Genomic DNA, 18953 nt, shown 5'->3' with positions numbered 1-18953 from the left:
CTGTGGCCCTGAAGTGGCCGGACACCTCCAAAAATCCAAACGATCGAAGATGTGTCGCAGACCCAAGCTGCCCCCACCTCAAACCTGTGCTGCCCTGACAGTCCCAAGGGAACCCTACAAACTGACATCAGGAACCTGGGCTGGCCACTTTTCTTTCCCAGGGAAAAGGACTGGTCTGTGCCTCCAGGGGCCTGTGGCCCTGAAGTGGCCGACAGCCTCCAAAAATCCAAACGATCGAAGATGTGTCGCAGACCCAAGCTGCCACCACCTCAAACCTGTGCTGCCCTGACAGTCCCAAGGGAACCCTACAAACTGACATCAGGAACCTGGGCTGGCCACTTTTCCCTCCCAAGGAAAAAGGACCGGTCAGTGTCTCCAGGGGCCTGTGGCCCTGAGTGGCCGGACACCTCCAAAAATCCAAACGATCGAAGATGTGTCGCAGACCCAAGATGCCCCCACCTCAAACCTGTGCTGCCCTGACAGTCCCAAGGGAACCCTACAAACTGACATCAGGAACCTGGGCTGGCCACTTTTCTTTCCCAGGGAAAAGGACTGGTCTGTGCCTCCAGGGGCCTATGGCCCTGAGTGGCCGGACACCTCCAAAAATCCAAACGATCGAAGATGTGTCGCAGACCCAAGCTGCCCCCACCTCAAACCTCTGCTGCCCTGACAGTCCCAAGGGAACCCTACAAACTGACATCAGGAACCTGGGCTGGCCACTTTTCTTTCCCAGGGAAAAAGGCTGATCTTTGCCTCCAGGGGCCTGTGGCCCTGAAGTGGCCGGACACCTCCAAAAATCCAAACGATCGAGGATGTGTCGCAGACCCAAGCTGCCCCCACCTCAAACCTGTGCTGCCCTGACAGTCCCAAGGGAACCCTACAAACTGACATCAGGAACCTGGGCTGGCCACTTTTCTTTCCCAGGGAAAAATGCTGATTTTTGCCTCCAGGGTCCTATGTGCCTTGAGTGGCCGGACACCTCCAAAAATCCAAACGATCGAAGATGTGTCGCAGACCCAAGCTGCCCCCACCTCAAACCTGTGCTGCCCTGACAGTCCCAAGGGAACCCTACAAACTGACATCAGGAACCTGGGCTGGCCACTTTTCTTTCCCAAGGAAAAAGGACCGGTCTTTGTCTCCAGGGTCCTGTGGCCCTGAGTGGCCGGACACCTCCAAAAATCCAAACGATCGAAGATGTGTCGCAGACCCAAGCTGCCCCCACCTCAAACCTGTGCTACCCTGACAGTCCCAAGGGAACCCTACAAACTGACATCAGGAACCTGGGCTGGCCACTTTTCTTTCCCAAGGAAAAAGGCTGATTTTTGCCTCCAGGGTCCTGTGGCCCTGAGTGGCCGGACACCTCCAAAAATCCAAACGATCGAAGATGTGTCGCAGACCCAAGCTGCCCCCACCTCAAACCTGTGCTGCCCTGACAGTCCCAAGGGAACCCTACAAACTGACATCAGGAACCTGGGCTGGCCACTTTTCTTTCCCAGGGAAAAAGGCTGATCTTTGCCTCCAGGGGCCTGTGGCCTTGAGTGGCCGGACACGTCCAAAAAATCCCAACAAGCAAGGATGTGCCCTGCACTGGCACCTTTCCAAAGCATTGCACTGGATTCCAGCAATACTCTGCATTTCCAGTGGTTCAGCCTGTCTGCCCCTCATCCTGACCCTTAAAATGCACTAAGGAGTTCTAAAACAGCCCTTAGCAAGGTGTAACAATACCCTAAAAGACACCAGACAAGTCCTAAGAAGCCTTCCAAAATCCCCTAAATATTCCTAATGGTCCTGCAAAAACACTCAAGGAATCCTGCTCAGCCTCCAAACCCTTCCTGGTGCTCTCTAGCCCACAGATGTCATCCCTACCTTTCTCCAGGGGGTCCTGTTGTCCTCTGAGGGTTCTGTCGTTGTCCTGGTGTGAGGGTCACTGCCTTGTCCTAGCGGGAGCGTTCCGGTGTGCTCTCGCTGTTAGGGTTGCTGTGTGGTGCTGCTGCTGGCAGGGCTGAAAAGGGAAAAGGCTCTTGTTAGGGGGGCTGCTTAGGCTGAGGTTAGGGCTGGGGGGAGAGGTGGTGCTCCTGTACCCTAACTTGCCTCCTAAGCTCTACCCTGTAGCCCTGATCTCCACTGCACTGTCCAGCCCTCAAGCCCTCGCCCTTTACCCCTCAACCTCTCCCTCTGCCCCCCAGCCCTCAGGCTCTGTGTGTCACCCTCGAGCCCCCCCTTTGCCCCTCAAGCCCCCTCTCAGCTGCCCCTCAGCTCCTGTGCGTCACCCTTAATCCCTCTCCTTTGCCCCTCAGCCCCCAGCTTCTCTGTGTCATGCTCCAGCTGCCCCTGCCCCCCTCAGCATCTCTCTGTCACCCACTGTCCCCTCTCCCTGTGCCTCCCTCAGCTCCCAGCCTCTGTCACCCTCAAGCCCCCACAGTGCCCCTCAGCCTCTATGTGCTGTGCCATGAAAAAACATAAAATTTCCCTAAAAACTCCTCATCTTCAAAATGTTCTAAAAGCCCCACAAAAACATAAAAATAGCCTCAGAATACCCTTAAAATACAAGAAAAATACCCTACTTTTAAAAAAACCCTAAAACACACCTAAATATCCCTAAAAAACCTTTAAGAAATCCCTCAATATTCCTAAAAGAGCTCTAAAAATACCCCAAAATACTTAAAATGCCCTGATAAGACCCTAAAAAAACCTAAAAGTTCCCTCAAAAGACCTAAAAATACCCTAGTCCTAAGAGTCCTCCACATACCCTCAATAGACCTAAAAAAGCCCCAAGAACACCCCAAAAAAAACCCATAAAAATTCTAATTAGTAGTAAGAAAGCCATGAAAATACCCTAAAAAAATCTTTTAAAAGCCCTAAAAAAGCCCTAAAAGTATCCTAAATAGTCACAGAAAATTCCTAAAAAGCTCCTGTGAAAAAAAACCCTAAAATATCTTTTTAAAGCCCTAAAAAACCCCTAAAAAAGTGCTCAGTCCCCAACCTCTACCAGTCACTCTCTAGCCAGCAAATATCATCCCTACCTTTTCATTAGGGTCACTGCCTGCAGCTGCTGGGAGGGTTCTGGGGCTGTCCCAGCATTAGGGTCACTGCCTGCAGCTGCTGGGAGGGTTCTGGGGCTGTCCCAGCAGTAGGGTTGCTGCCTGCAGCTGCTGTTGAGGAACACTGGTGTTCTAGGGGTGTGTTTAGGGTGAGCTTAGGGTTGGGGTGAGGGCTGCTGCTGTACCCTAACCCTTCCTGGTACCCCGTGCCCTGTCCTTTGTACCCCTAACCCTCAGGGTCAGCTCTCCACCTGTCAAGTCCCCCCCTTTTTGCCCCTCAGCCCGCAATGTCTGTGTGTCACCCCAAGCCCCCCGACACTGTCCTGTGGCCCCCTAACCTCCACCGTGCACTTTCCACCCTTGTAGGGGTGGTTTTAAGGGTGGGGTTAAGGGTGCTGTGAGGGCTGGTTCACCTGTCACCCTCAGGCACTCCCACTTTGTCCCTCAGGACAGCCCCTGCCTCTCAGCCTCCTTGTGTCACCCTCAGGTTCCCACCGCAGCCTCTCTCTGCCACCCTGGAGCCCCCCTTTTTACTCCTAAAGACCCCTTTTGCCTCTCAGCTGCCCCCATGTTCTGTGTCACCCTCCAGCCCCCTCCCCTCAGCCCCAGGTGCCTTTGTGACACCGCGCGGCCCACAGACGCCGTCCCTGCCTGTTTTCTTTGGGTGTTGTCCTGCTGCGAGGGCCGCACTATCCCCACGAGTCCGGGCTCCCATGTCCTGCTGCAGGGAGTCACACCTGGGGCATGGGAGGAGTGAGGGATGGGGCAGGGGCGGGATGGGGAGGGGTGAAGGGTGGAGAGAGACTGGGGAAGGGGTGGGCTGGAAGGACAAGTAGGGGTGAGGGGTGGAGACGGGGACAGAGCAGAACAGGGCAGGGGGGAAGAGGGACATTTGCAGGGGGCAGTCCACATATCCCAGACCAAAGGTGCAGCAAAATACAATTTTAGCGGACAGGGCAAAGCCAAACACCACCTGCAAACTGACATCAGGAAGCAGGGCTGGCCACTTTTCTTTCCCAGGGAAAAGGGCATGTCAGGGCCACAGACCTGACAAAAGATCAGCCTTTTCCCTGGGAAAGAAAAGTGGCCAGCCCAGGTTCCTGATGTCAGTCTGTAGGGTTCCCTTGGGACTGTCAGGGCAGCACAGGTTTGAGGTGGGGGCAGCTTGGGTCTGCGACACATCCTCGATCGTTTGGATTTTTGGAGGTGTCCAGCCACTGAGGGCCACAGGCCCCTGGAGACAAAGATCAGCCTTTTTCCTTGGGAAAGAAAAGTGGCCAGCCCAGGTTCTTAATGTCAGTTTCTAGCGTTCCCTTGGGACTGTCAGGGCAGCACAGGTTTGAGGTGGGGGCAGCTTGGGTCTGCGACACATCCTCGATCGTTCGGAATTTTTGGACGTAGCCAGCCACTGAGAGCTACAGGCCCATGGAAACAAAGATCAGCTTTTTTCCTTTGGAAAGAAAAGTGGTCAGCCCAGGTTCTTAATGTCAGTTTGTAGGGTTCCCTTGGGACTGTCAGGGCAGCACAGGTTTGAGGTGGGGGCAGCTTAGGTCTGCGACACATCCTCGATCGTTTGGATTTCGGACGCAGCCGGCCACTGAGGGCCTAACCCTAAACCCTAAACTCAAACCCTAACCCCTAACCCTACAAGATGGTGGCACCCATGTGGTCACATGATGGGGAGTAAAATGGCAGCACATGTGTGGTCATGTGACAGGGAGCAAGATGGTGGCGCCCATCGGGTCACATGATGGGGAGCAAGATGGCGGTGTCTACATGGTGGGGGTGATGTGGGTAGTGGGTATTGTAATGTGCCAGGTGGAGCACTAATTAGGGGTTGTATAGGTATATATAAAAAAGAAGAAAAACTATATGTCCGGTGCAGCAGTAGAAAGTTTCAGGCTCCCGGGGAGTAAATTCTTTTTTTTTAAAATAATTATTAAAAGTTTGTTTTTTATTTTACTCCCAGGGAGCCTGAAACTTTCTACTGCTGCTTTTTGAAAGCTAGAAAGGGAAACAAAGTTAGAAAGGAAAAGATGGAAAGAAAGAAAAAGACAGACTTAAGAGCCCACTTAAGAGAGCACTTAAGAGCCCACTTAAGAGCCCACTTAAGAGAGCACTTAAGAGCCCACTTAAGAGACCACTTAAGAGACCACTTAAGAGACCACTTAAGAGACCACTTAAGAGACGAAAAGAAATAGGAAAAGAATGGCAAAGAGTAAAAAATGAGAAGGGTTACAGTGAAAAAGACAGGGTGAGAGTGAAAAAGAGGACAAAAGAATAGAGAAAAAAAAGAAGAGAAGCTGGAGAGAAAAAGAAATAAAGAGTAAAAGCATCAACTACAGAGAAAAATAAATAGTTAGAAATAGTGAAACAGAGAAACAGAAGAAAAGACATACAGGGAAATAGAGAAGCAGAGAGAGAGAGAGTTAGAAACAGTGAGAAACAGAAACAAAGTTAGGGACGGACAGAAATGACGTGTCAGAAAGAAAACGAAGAGAAGAAGCAAAGGAAGAAATACAGTGGGGAAAAAAAAAAATGACTAAACCACACCAAAAAACACAGGAGCCAAAGGGGGAGGGGGAGGGAGCGGGGGGCATCATTATTAGGTTTGATTCAACTTTATTGAATATTTTTTTTTTATTTACATTCCAGCAAAACACGTGGAAACGATGTATACAAATGGGAACCCTACAAACTGACATCAGGAACCTGGGCTGGCCACTTTTCTTTCCCAGGGAAAAAGGCTGATCTTTGCCTCCAGGGGCCTGTGGCCCTGAAGTGGCCGGACACCTCCAAAAATCCAAACGATCGAGGATGTGTCGCAGACCCAAGCTGCCACCACCTCAAACCTGTGCTGCCCTGACAGTCCCAAGGGAACCCTACAAACTGACATCAGGAACCTGGGCTGGCCACTTTCCTTCCCAGGGAAAAATGCTGATTTTTGCCTCCAGGGTCCTATGTGCCTTGAGTGGCCGGACACCTCCAAAAATCCAAACGATCGAAGATGTGTCGCAGACCCAAGCTGCCCCCACCTCAAACCTGTGCTGCCCTGACAGTCCCAAGGGAACCCTACAAACTGACATCAGGAACCTGGGCTGGCCACTTTTCTTTCCCAGGGAAAAAGGCTGATCTTTGCCTCCAGGGGCCTGTGGCCCTGAAGTGGCCGGACACCTCCAAAAATCCAAACGATCGAGGATGTGTCGCAGACCCAAGCTGCCCCCACCTCAAACCTGTGCTGCCCTGACAGTCCCAAGGGAACCCTACAAACTGACATCAGGAACCTGGGCTGGCCACTTTTCTTTCCCAGGGAAAAAGGCTGATCATTGCCTCCAGGGGCCTGTGGCCCTGAAGTGGCCGGACACCTCCAAAAATCCAAACGATCGAAGATGTGTCGCAGACCCAAGCTGCCCCCACCTCAAACCTGTGCTGCCCTGACAGTCCCAAGGGAACCCTACAAACTGACATCAGGAACCTGGGCTGGCCACTTTTCTTTCCCAGGGAAAAGGACTGGTCTGTGCCTCCAGGGGCCTATGGCCCTGAGTGGCCGGACACCTCCAAAAATCCAAACGATCGAAGATGTGTCGCAGACCCAAGCTGCCCCCACCTCAAACCTGTGCTGCCCTGACAGTCCCAAGGGAACCCTACAAACTGACATCAGGAACCTGGGCTGGCCACTTTTCTTTCCCAAGAAAAAGGCTGAGCTTTGTTTCCATGGGCCTGTGGTCCTCAGTGGCCGGCTACTTCCAAAAATCCAAACGATCGAGGATGTGTCACAGACCCAAGCTGCCCCCACCTCACACCTGTGCTGCCCTGACAGTCCCAAGGGAACCCTACAAACTGACATCAGGAACCTGGGCTGGCCACTTTTCCCTCCCAAGGAAAAAGGACCGGTCAGTGTCTCCAGGGGCCTGTGGCCCTGAGTGGCCGGACACCTCCAAAAACCCAAACGATCGAAGATGTGTCGCAGACCGAAACTGCCCCCACCTCAAACCTGTGCTGCCCTGACAGTCCCAAGGGAACCCTACAAAATGACACCAGGAACCTGGGCTGGCCACTTTTCTTTCCCAAGGAAAAAGGACCAGTCTTTGTCTCCAGGGGCCTGTGGCCCTGAAGTGGCCGGACACCTCCAAAAACCCAAACGATCGAAGATGTGTCGCAGACCGAAACTGCCCCCACCTCAAACCTGTGCTGCCCTGACAGTCCCAAGGGAACCCTACAAACTGACACCAGGAACCTGGGCTGGCCACTTTTCTTTCCCAGGGAAAAGGACTGGTCTGTGCCTCCAGGGGCCTATGGCCCTGAGTGGCCGGACACCTCCAAAAATCCAAACGATCGAGGATGTGTCGCAGACCCAAGCTGCCCCCACCTCAAACCTGTGCTGCCCTGACAGTCCCAAGGGAGCCCTACAAACTGACATCAGGAACCTGGGCTGGCCACTTTTCTTTCCCAGGGAAAAGGACCAGTCTTTGTCTCCAGGGGCCTGTGGCCCTGAAGTGGCTGGACACCTCCAAAAATCCAAACGATCGAAGATGTGTCGCAGACCCAAGCTGCCCCCACCTCAAACCTGTGCTGCCCTGACAGTCCCAAGGGAACCCTACAAACTGACATCAGGAACCTGGGCTGGCCACTTTTCTTTCCCAGGGAAAAAGGCTGATCATTGCCTCCAGGGGCCTGTGGCCCTGAAGTGGCCGGACACCTCCAAAAATCCAAACGATCGAAGATGTGTCGCAGACCCAAGCTGCCCCCACCTCAAACCTGTGCTGCCCTGACAGTCCCAAGGGAACCCTACAAACTGACATCAGGAACCTGGGCTGGCCACTTTTCTTTCCCAGGGAAAAAGGACCGGTCGTGTCTCCAAGGGCCTGTGGCCCTGAAGTGGCCGGACACCTCCAAAAATCCAAACGATCAAAGATGTGTCGCAGACCCAAGCTGCCCCCACCTCAAACCTGTGCTGCCCTGACAGTCCCAAGGGAACCCTACAAACTGACATCAGGAACCTGGGCTGGCCACTTTTCCCTCCCAGGGAAAAATGCTGATTTTTGCCTCCAGGGTCCTATGTGCCTTGAGTGGCCGGACACCTCCAAAAATCCAAACGATCGAAGATGTGTCGCAGAACCAAGCTGCCCCCACCTCAAACCTGTGCTGCCCTGACAGTCCCAAGGGAACCCTACAAACTGACATCAGGAACCTGGGCTGGCCACTTTTCTTTCCCAGGGAAAAAGGCTGATCTTTGCCTCCAGGGGCCTGTGGCCCTGAAGTGGCCGGACACCTCCAAAAATCCAAACGATCGAGGATGTGTCGCAGACCCAAGCTGCCACCACCTCAAACCTGTGCTGCCCTGACAGTCCCAAGGGAACCCTACAAACTGACATCAGGAACCTGGGCTGGCCACTTTTCTTTCCCAGGGAAAAGGACTGGTCTGTGCCTCCAGGGGCCTGTGGCCCTGAAGTGGCCGACAGCCTCCAAAAATCCAAACGATCGAAGATGTGTCGCAGACCCAAGCTGCCCCCACCTCAAACCTGTGCTGCCCTGACAGTCCCAAGGGAACCCTACAAACTGACATCAGGAACCTGGGCTGGCCACTTTTCTTTCCCAGGGAAAAAGGCTGATCTTTGCCTCCAGGGGCCTGTGGCCCTGAAGTGGCCGGACACCTCCAAAAATCCAAACGATCGAAGATGTGTCGCAGACCCAAGCTGCCCCCACCTCAAACCTGTGCTGCCCTGACAGTCCCAAGGGAACCCTACAAACTGACATCAGGAACCTGGGCTGGCCACATTTCTTTCCCAGGGAAAAGGACCGGTCTGTCTCTCCAGGGGCCCGTTGCCCTGAAGTGGCCGGACACCTCCAAAAATCCAAACGATCGAGGATGTGTCGCAGACCCAAGCTGCCACCACCTCAAACCTGTGCTGCCCTGACAGTCCCAAGGGAACCCTACAAACTGACATCAGGAACCTGGGCTGGCCACTTTTCTTTCCCAGGGAAAAATGCTGATTTTTGCCTCCAGGGTCCTATGTGCCTTGAGTGGCCGGACACCTCCAAAAATCCAAACGATCGAAGATGTGTCGCAGACCCAAGATGCCCCCACCTCAAACCTGTGCTGCCCTGACAGTCCCAAGGGAACCCTACAAACTGACATCAGGAACCTGGGCTGGCCACTTTTCTTTCCCAGGGAAAAGGACTGGTCTGTGCCTCCAGGGGCCTATGGCCCTGAGTGGCCGTACACCTCCAAAAATCCAAACGATCGAGGATGTGTCGCAGACCCAAGCTGCCCCCACCTCAAACCTGTGCTGCCCTGACAGTCCCAAGGGAACCCTACAAACTGACATCAGGAACCTGGGCTGGCCACTTTTCTTTCCCAGGGAAAAAGGCTGATCATTGCCTCCAGGGGCCTGTGGCCCTGAAGTGGCCGGACACCTCCAAAAATCCAAACGATCGAAGATGTGTCGCAGACCCAAGCTGCCCCCACCTCAAACCTGTGCTGCCCTGACAGTCCCAAGGGAACCCTACAAACTGACATCAGGAACCTGGGCTGGCCACTTTTCTTTCCCAGGGAAAAGGACTGGTCTGTGCCTCCAGGGGCCTATGGCCCTGAGTGGCCGGACACCTCCAAAAATCCAAACGATCGAAGATGTGTCGCAGACCCAAGCTGCCCCCACCTCAAACCTGTGCTGCCCTGACAGTCCCAAGGGAACCCTACAAACTGACATCAGGAACCTGGGCTGGCCACTTTTCCCTCCCAAGGAAAAAGGACCGGTCAGTGTCTCCAGGGGCCTGTGGCCCTGAGTGGCCGGACACCTCCAAAAATCCAAACGATCGAGGATGTGTCGCAGACCCAAGATGCCCCCACCTCAAACCTGTGCTGCCCTGACAGTCCCAAGGGAACCCTACAAACTGACATCAGGAACCTGGGCTGGCCACTTTTCTTTCCCAGGGAAAAGGACTGGTCTGTGCCTCCAGGGGCCTATGGCCCTGAGTGGCCGGACACCTCCAAAAATCCAAACGATCGAGGATGTGTCGCAGACCCAAGCTGCCCCCACCTCAAACCTGTGCTGCCCTGACAGTCCCAAGGGAACCCTACAAACTGACATCAGGAACCTGGGCTGGCCACTTTTCTTTCCCAGGGAAAAGGACTGGTCTGTGCCTCCAGGGGCCTATGGCCCTGAGTGGCCGGACACCTCCAAAAATCCAAACGATCGAAGATGTGTCGCAGACCCAAGCTGCCCCCACCTCAAACCTGTGCTGCCCTGACAGTCCCAAGGGAACCCTACAAACTGACATCAGGAACCTGGGCTGGCCACTTTTCTTTCCCAGGGAAAAGGACCGGTCTGTGTCTCCAGGGGCCTGTGGCCCTGAACTGGCCGTACACCTCCAAAAATCCAAACGATCGAAGATGTGTCGCAGACCCAAGCTGCCCCCAGCTCAGACCTGTGCTGCCCTGACAGTCCCAAGGGAACCCTACAAACTGACATCAGGAACCTGGGCTGGCCACTTTTCTTCCCCAAAGAAAATAGCTGATCTTTGCCTCCAGGGGCCTGTGGCCCTGAAGTGGCCGGACACCTCCAAAAATCCAAACGATCGAGGATGTGTCGCAGACCGAAACTGCCCCCACCTCAAACCTCTGCTGCCCTGACAGTCCCAAGGGAACCCTACAAACTGACATCAGGAACCTGGGCTGGCCACTTTTCTTTCCCAAGGAAAAAGGACCAGTCTTTGTCTCCAGGGGCCTGTGGCCCTGAAGTGGCCGGACACCTCCAAAAACCCAAACGATCGAAGATGTGTCGCAGACCCAAGCTGCCCCCACCTCAAACCTGTGCTGCCCTGACAGTCCCAAGGGAACCCTACAAACTGACATCAGGAACCTGGGCTGGCCACTTTTCTTTCCCAGGGAAAAGGACTGGTCTGTGCCTCCAGGGGCCTATGGCCCTGAGTGGCCGGACACCTCCAAAAATCCAAACGATCGAGGATGTGTCGCAGACCCAAGCTGCCCCCACCTCAAACCTGTGCTGCCCTGACAGTCCCAAGGGAGCCCTACAAACTGACATCAGGAACCTGGGCTGGCCACTTTTCTTTCCCAGGGAAAAGGACCAGTCTTTGTCTCCAGGGGCCTGTGGCCCTGAAGTGGCTGGACACCTCCAAAAATCCAAACGATCGAAGATGTGTCGCAGACCCAAGCTGCCCCCACCTCAAACCTGTGCTGCCCTGACAGTCCCAAGGGAACCCTACAAACTGACATCAGGAACCTGGGCTGGCCACTTTTCTTTCCCAGGGAAAAAGGCTGATCATTGCCTCCAGGGGCCTGTGGCCCTGAAGTGGCCGGACACCTCCAAAAATCCAAACGATCGAAGATGTGTCGCAGACCCAAGCTGCCCCCACCTCAAACCTGTGCTGCCCTGACAGTCCCAAGGGAACCCTACAAACTGACATCAGGAACCTGGGCTGGCCACTTTTCTTTCCCAGGGAAAAAGGACCGGTCGTGTCTCCAAGGGCCTGTGGCCCTGAAGTGGCCGGACACCTCCAAAAATCCAAACGATCGAAGATGTGTCGCAGACCCAAGCTGCCCCCACCTCAAACCTGTGCTGCCCTGACAGTCCCAAGGGAACCCTACAAACTGACATCAGGAACCTGGGCTGGCCACTTTTCTTTCCCAGGGAAAAATGCTGATTTTTGCCTCCAGGGTCCTATGTGCCTTGAGTGGCCGGACACCTCCAAAAATCCAAACGATCGAAGATGTGTCGCAGACCCAAGCTGCCCCCACCTCAAACCTGTGCTGCCCTGACAGTCCCAAGGGAACCCTACAAACTGACATCAGGAACCTGGGCTGGCCACTTTTCTTTCCCAGGGAAAAGGACTGGTCTGTGCCTCCAGGGGCCTGTGGCCCTGAAGTGGCCGACAGCCTCCAAAAATCCAAACGATCGAAGATGTGTCGCAGACCCAAGCTGCCCCCACCTCAAACCTGTGCTGCCCTGACAGTCCCAAGGGAACCCTACAAACTGACATCAGGAACCTGGGCTGGCCACTTTTCTTTCCCAGGGAAAAAGGCTGATCTTTGCCTCCAGGGGCCTGTGGCCCTGAAGTGGCCGGACACCTCCAAAAATCCAAACGATCGAAGATGTGTCGCAGACCCAAGCTGCCCCCACCTCAAACCTGTGCTGCCCTGACAGTCCCAAGGGAACCCTACAAACTGACATCAGGAACCTGGGCTGGCCACATTTCTTTCCCAGGGAAAAGGACCGGTCTGTCTCTCCAGGGGCCCGTGGCCCTGAAGTGGCCGGACACCTCCAAAAATCCAAACGATCGAGGATGTGTCGCAGACCCAAGCTGCCACCACCTCAAACCTGTGCTGCCCTGACAGTCCCAAGGGAACCCTACAAACTGACATCAGGAACCTGGGCTGGCCACTTTTCTTTCCCAGGGAAAAATGCTGATTTTTGCCTCCAGGGTCCTATGTGCCTTGAGTGGCCGGACACCTCCAAAAATCCAAACGATCGAAGATGTGTCGCAGACCCAAGCTGCCCCCACCTCAAACCTGTGCTGCCCTGACAGTCCCAAGGGAACCCTACAAACTGACATCAGGAACCTGGGCTGGCCACTTTTCTTTCCCAGGGAAAAAGGCTGATCTTTGCCTCCAGGGGCCTGTGGCCCTGAAGTGGCCGGACACCTCCAAAAATCCAAACGATCGAGGATGTGTCGCAGATCCAAGCTGCCACCACCTCAAACCTGTGCTGCCCTGACAGTCCCAAGGGAACCCTACAAACTGACATCAGGAACCTGGGCTGGCCACTTTTCCCTCCCAAGGAAAAAGGACCGGTCAGTGTCTCCAGGGGCCTGTGGCCCTGAGTGGCCGGACACCTCCAAAAATCCAAACGATCGAAGATGTGTCGCAGACCCAAGATGCCCCCACCTCAAACCTGTGCTGCCCTGACAGTCCCAAGGGAACCCTACAAACTGACATCAGGAACCTGGGCTGGCCACTTTTCTTTCCCAGGGAAAAGGACTGGTCTGTGCCTCCAGGGGCCTATGGCCCTGAGTGGCCGGACACCTCCAAAAATCCAAACGATCGAGGATGTGTCGCAGACCCAAGCTGCCCCCACCTCAAACCTGTGCTGCCCTGACAGTCCCAAGGGAACCCTACAAACTGACATCAGGAACCTGGGCTGGCCACTTTTCTTTCCCAGGGAAAAAGGCTGATCATTGCCTCCAGGGGCCTGTGGCCCTGAAGTGGCCGGACACCTCCAAAAATCCAAACGATCGAAGATGTGTCGCAGACCCAAGCTGCCCCCACCTCAAACCTGTGCTGCCCTGACAGTCCCAAGGGAACCCTACAAACTGACATCAGGAACCTGGGCTGGCCACTTTTCTTTCCCAGGGAAAAGGACCGGTCTGTGTCTCCAGGGGCCTGTGGCCCTGAACTGGCCGTACACCTCCAAAAATCCAAACGATCGAAGATGTGTCGCAGACCCAAGCTGCCCCCAGCTCAAACCTGTGCTGCCCTGACAGTCCCAAGGGAACCCTACAAACTGACATCAGGAACCTGGGCTGGCCACTTTTCTTTCCCAGGGAAAAATGCTGATTTTTGCCTCCAGGGTCCTATGTGCCTTGAGTGGCCGGACACCTCCAAAAATCCAAACGATCGAAGATGTGTCGCAGACCCAAGCTGCCCCCACCTCAAACCTGTGCTGCCCTGACAGTCCCAAGGGAACCCTACAAACTGACATCAGGAACCTGGGCTGGCCACTTTTCTTTCCCAGGGAAAAAGGCTGATCTTTGCCTCCAGGGGCCTGTGGCCCTGAAGTGGCCGGACACCTCCAAAAATCCAAACGATCGAGGATGTGTCGCAGATCCAAGCTGCCACCACCTCAAACCTGTGCTGCCCTGACAGTCCCAAGGGAACCCTACAAACTGACATCAGGAACCTGGGCTGGCCACTTTTCCCTCCCAAGGAAAAAGGACCGGTCAGTGTCTCCAGGGGCCTGTGGCCCTGAGTGGCCGGACACCTCCAAAAATCCAAACGATCGAAGATGTGTCGCAGACCCAAGCTGCCCCCACCTCAAACCTGTGCTGCCCTGACAGTCCCAAGGGAACCCTACAGACTGACATCAGGAACCTGGGCTGGCCACTTTTCTTTCCCAGGGAAAAGGACCGGTCTGTCTCTCCAGGGGCCTGTGGCCCTGAAGTGGCCGGACACCTCCAAAAATCCAAACGATCGAGGATGTGTCGCAGATCCAAGCTGCCACCACCTCAAACCTGTGCTGCCCTGACAGTCCCAAGGGAACCCTACAAACTGACATCAGGAACCTGGGCTGGCCACTTTTCCCTCCCAAGGAAAAAGGACCGGTCAGTGTCTCCAGGGGCCTGTGGCCCTGAGTGGCCGGACACCTCCAAAAATCCAAACGATCGAAGATGTGTCGCAGAACCAAGCTGCCCCCACCTCAAACCTGTGCTGCCCTGACAGTCCCAAGGGAACCCTACAAACTGACATCAGGAACCTGGGCTGGCCACTTTTCTTTCCCAGGGAAAAAGGCTGATCTTTGCCTCCAGGGGCCTGTGGCCCTGAAGTGGCCGGACACCTCCAAAAATCCAAACGATCGAGGATGTGTCGCAGACCCAAGCTGCCCCCACCTCAAACCTGTGCTGCCCTGAAAGTCCCAAGGGAACCCTACAAACTGACATCAGGAACCTGGGCTGGCCACTTTTCTTCCCCAAAGAAAATAGCTGATCTTTGCCTCCAGGGGCCTGTGGCCCTGAAGTGGCCGGACACCTCCAAAAATCCAAACGATCGAGGATGTGTCGCAGACCGAAACTGCCCCCACCTCAAACCTGTGCTGCCCTGACAGTCCCAAGGGAACCCTACAAACTGACATCAGGAACCTGGGCTGGCCACTTTTCTTTCCCAGGGAAAAAGGCTGATCTTTGCCTCCAGGGGCCTGTGGCCCTGAAGTGGCCGGACACCTCCAAAAATCCAAACGATCGAGGATGTGTCGCAGACCCAAGCTGCCACCACCTCAAACCTGTGCTGCCCTGACAGTCCCAAGGGAACCCTACAAACTGACATCAGGAACCTGGGCTGGCCACTTTCCTTCCCAGGGAAAAATGCTGATTTTTGCCTCCAGGGTCCTATGTGCCTTGAGTGGCCGGACACCTCCAAAAATCCAAACGATCGAAGAGGTGTCGCAGACCCAAGCTGCCCCCACCTCAAACCTGTGCTGCCCTGACAGTCCCAAGGGAACCCTACAAACTGACATCAGGAACCTGGGCTGGCCACTTTTCTTTCCCAGGGAAAAGGACTGGTCTGTGCCTCCAGGGGCCTGTGGCCCTGAAGTGGCCGACAGCCTCCAAAAATCCAAACGATCGAAGATGTGTCGCAGACCCAAGCTGCCCCCACCTCAAACCTGTGCTGCCCTGACAGTCCCAAGGGAACCCTACAAACTGACATCAGGAACCTGGGCTGGCCACTTTTCTTTCCCAGGGAAAAAGGCTGATCTTTGCCTCCAGGGGCCTGTGGCCCTGAAGTGGCCGGACACCTCCAAAAATCCAAACGATCGAAGATGTGTCGCAGACCCAAGCTGCCCCCACCTCAAACCTGTGCTGCCCTGACAGTCCCAAGGGAACCCTACAAACTGACATCAGGAACCTGGGCTGGCCACTTTTCTTTCCCAGGGAAAAAGGACCGGTCTGTGTCTCCAAGGGCCGGTGGCCCTGAAGTGGCCGGACACCTCCAAAAATCCAAACGATCGAAGATGTGTCGCAGACCCAAGCTGCCCCCAGCTCAAACCTGTGCTGCCCTGACAGTCCCAAGGGAACCCTACAAACTGACATCAGGAACCTGGGCTGGCCACTTTTCCCTCCCAAGGAAAAAGGACCGGTCAGTGTCTCCAGGGGCCTGTGGCCCTGAAGTGGCCGGACACCTCCAAAAATCCAAACGATCGAAGATGTGTCGCAGACCCAAGATGCCCCCACCTCAAACCTGTGCTGCCCTGACAGTCCCAAGGGAACCCTACAAACTGACATCAGGAACCTGGGCTGGCCACTTTTCTTTCCCAGGGAAAAGGACTGGTCTGTGCCTCCAGGGGCCTACGGCCCTGAGTGGCCGTACACCTCCAAAAATCCAAACGATCGAGGATGTGTCGCAGACCCAAGCTGCCCCCACCTCAAACCTGTGCTGCCCTGACAGTCCCAAGGGAACCCTACAAACTGACATCAGGAACCTGGGCTGGCCACTTTTCTTTCCCAGGGAAAAAGGCTGATCATTGCCTCCAGGGGCCTGTGGCCCTGAAGTGGCCGGACACCTCCAAAAATCCAAACGATCGAAGATGTGTCGCAGACCCAAGCTGCCCCCACCTCAAACCTGTGCTGCCCTGACAGTCCCAAGGGAACCCTACAAACTGACATCAGGAACCTGGGCTGGCCACTTTTCTTTCCCAGGGAAAAGGACTGGTCTGTGCCTCCAGGGGCCTATGGCCCTGAGTGGCCGGACACCTCCAAAAATCCAAACGATCGAAGATGTGTCGCAGACCCAAGCTGCCCCCACCTCAAACCTGTGCTGCCCTGACAGTCCCAAGGGAACCCTACAAACTGACATCAGGAACCTGGGCTGGCCACTTTTCTTTCCCAAGAAAAAGGCTGAGCTTTGTTTCCATGGACCTGTGGTCCTCAGTGGCCGGCTACTTCCAAAAATCCAAACGATCGAGGATGTGTCACAGACCCAAGCTGCCCCCACCTCACACCTGTGCTGCCCTGACAGTCCCAAGGGAACCCTACAAACTGACATCAGGAACCTGGGCTGGCCACTTTTCCCTCCCAAGGAAAAAGGACCGGTCAGTGTCTCCAGGGGCCTGTGGCCCTGAGTGGCCGGACACCTCCAAAAATCCAAACGATCGAGGATGTGTCGCAGACCCAAGATGCCCCCACCTCAAACCTGTGCTGCCCTGACAGTCCCAAGGGAACCCTACAAACTGACATCAGGAACCTGGGCTGGCCACTTTTCTTTCCCAGGGAAAAGGACTGGTCTGTGCCTCCAGGGGCCTATGGCCCTGAGTGGTCGTACACCTCCAAAAATCCAAACGATCGAGGATGTGTCGCAGACCCAAGCTGCCCCCACCTCAAACCTGTGCTGCCCTGACAGTCCCAAGGGAACCCTACAAACTGACATCAGGAACCTGGGCTGGCCACTTTTCTTTCCCAGGGAAAAGGACTGGTCTGTGCCTCCAGGGGCCTATGGCCCTGAGTGGCCGGACACCTCCAAAAATCCAAACGATCGAAGATGTGTCGCAGACCCAAGCTGCCCCCACCTCAAACCTGTGCTGCCCTGACAGTCCCAAGGGAACCCTACAAACTGACATCAGGAACCTGGGCTGGCCACTTTTCTTTCCCAGGGAAAAGGACCGGTCTGTGTCTCCAGGGGCCTGTGGCCCTGAACTGGCCGTACACCTCCAAAAATCCAAACGATCGAAGATGTGTCGCAGACCCAAGCTGCCCCCAGCTCAGACCTGTGCTGCCCTGACAGTCCCAAGGGAACCCTACAAACTGACATCAGGAACCTGGGCTGGCCACTTTTCTTTCCCAGGGAAAAAGGCTGATCTTTGCCTCCAGGGGCCTGTGGCCCTGAAGTGGCCGGACACCTCCAAAAATCCAAACGATCGAGGATGTGTCGCAGACCCAAGCTGCCCCCACCTCAAACCTGTGCTGCCCTGACAGTCCCAAGGGAACCCTACAAACTGACATCAGGAACCTGGGCTGGCCACTTTTCTTCCCCAAAGAAAATAGCTGATCTTTGCCTCCAGGGGCCTGTGGCCCTGAAGTGGCCGGACACCTCCAAAAATCCAAACGATCGAGGATGTGTCGCAGACCGAAACTGCCCCCCCCTCAAACCTGTGCTGCCCTGACAGTCCCAAGGGAACCCTACAAACTGACATCAGGAACCTGGGCTGGCCACTTTTCTTTCCCAAGGAAAAAGGACCAGTCTTTGTCTCCAGGGGCCTGTGGCCCTGAAGTGGCCGGACACCTCCAAAAACCCAAACGATCGAAGATGTGTCGCAGACCCAAGCTGCCCCCACCTCAAACCTGTGCTGCCCTGACAGTCCCAAGGGAACCCTACAAACTGACATCAGGAACCTGGGCTGGCCACTTTTCTTTCCCAGGGAAAAGGACTGGTCTGTGCCTCCAGGGGCCTATGGCCCTGAGTGGCCGGACACCTCCAAAAATCCAAACGATCGAGGATGTGTCGCAGACCCAAGCTGCCCCCACCTCAAACCTGTGCTGCCCTGACAGTCCCAAGGGAGCCCTACAAACTGACATCAGGAACCTGGGCTGGCCACTTTTCTTTCCCAGGGAAAAGGACCAGTCTTTGTCTCCAGGGGCCTGTGGCCCTGAAGTGGCTGGACACCTCCAAAAATCCAAACGATCGAAGATGTGTCGCAGACCCAAGCTGCCCCCACCTCAAACCTGTGCTGCCCTGACAGTCCCAAGGGAACCCTACAAACTGACATCAGGAACCTGGGCTGGCCACTTTCCTTCCCAGGGAAAAATGCTGATTTTTGCCTCCAGGGTCCTATGTGCCTTGAGTGGCCGGACACCTCCAAAAATCCAAACGATCGAAGATGTGTCGCAGACCCAAGCTGCCCCCACCTCAAACCTGTGCTGCCCTGACAGTCCCAAGGGAACCCTACAAACTGACATCAGGAACCTGGGCTGGCCACTTTTCTTTCCCAGGGAAAAAGGACCGGTCGTGTCTCCAAGGGCCTGTGGCCCTGAAGTGGCCGGACACCTCCAAAAATCCAAACGATCAAAGATGTGTCGCAGACCCAAGCTGCCCCCACCTCAAACCTGTGCTGCCCTGACAGTCCCAAGGGAACCCTACAAACTGACATCAGGAACCTGGGCTGGCCACTTTTCTTTCCCAGGGAAAAATGC

The sequence above is a fragment of the Vidua macroura genome, chromosome 34, assembly GCF_024509145.1.
Source record: "Vidua macroura isolate BioBank_ID:100142 chromosome 34, ASM2450914v1, whole genome shotgun sequence".
Classification (NCBI taxonomy): Eukaryota; Metazoa; Chordata; class Aves; order Passeriformes; family Viduidae; genus Vidua; species Vidua macroura.
This window is presented reverse-complemented; position numbering follows the sequence as displayed.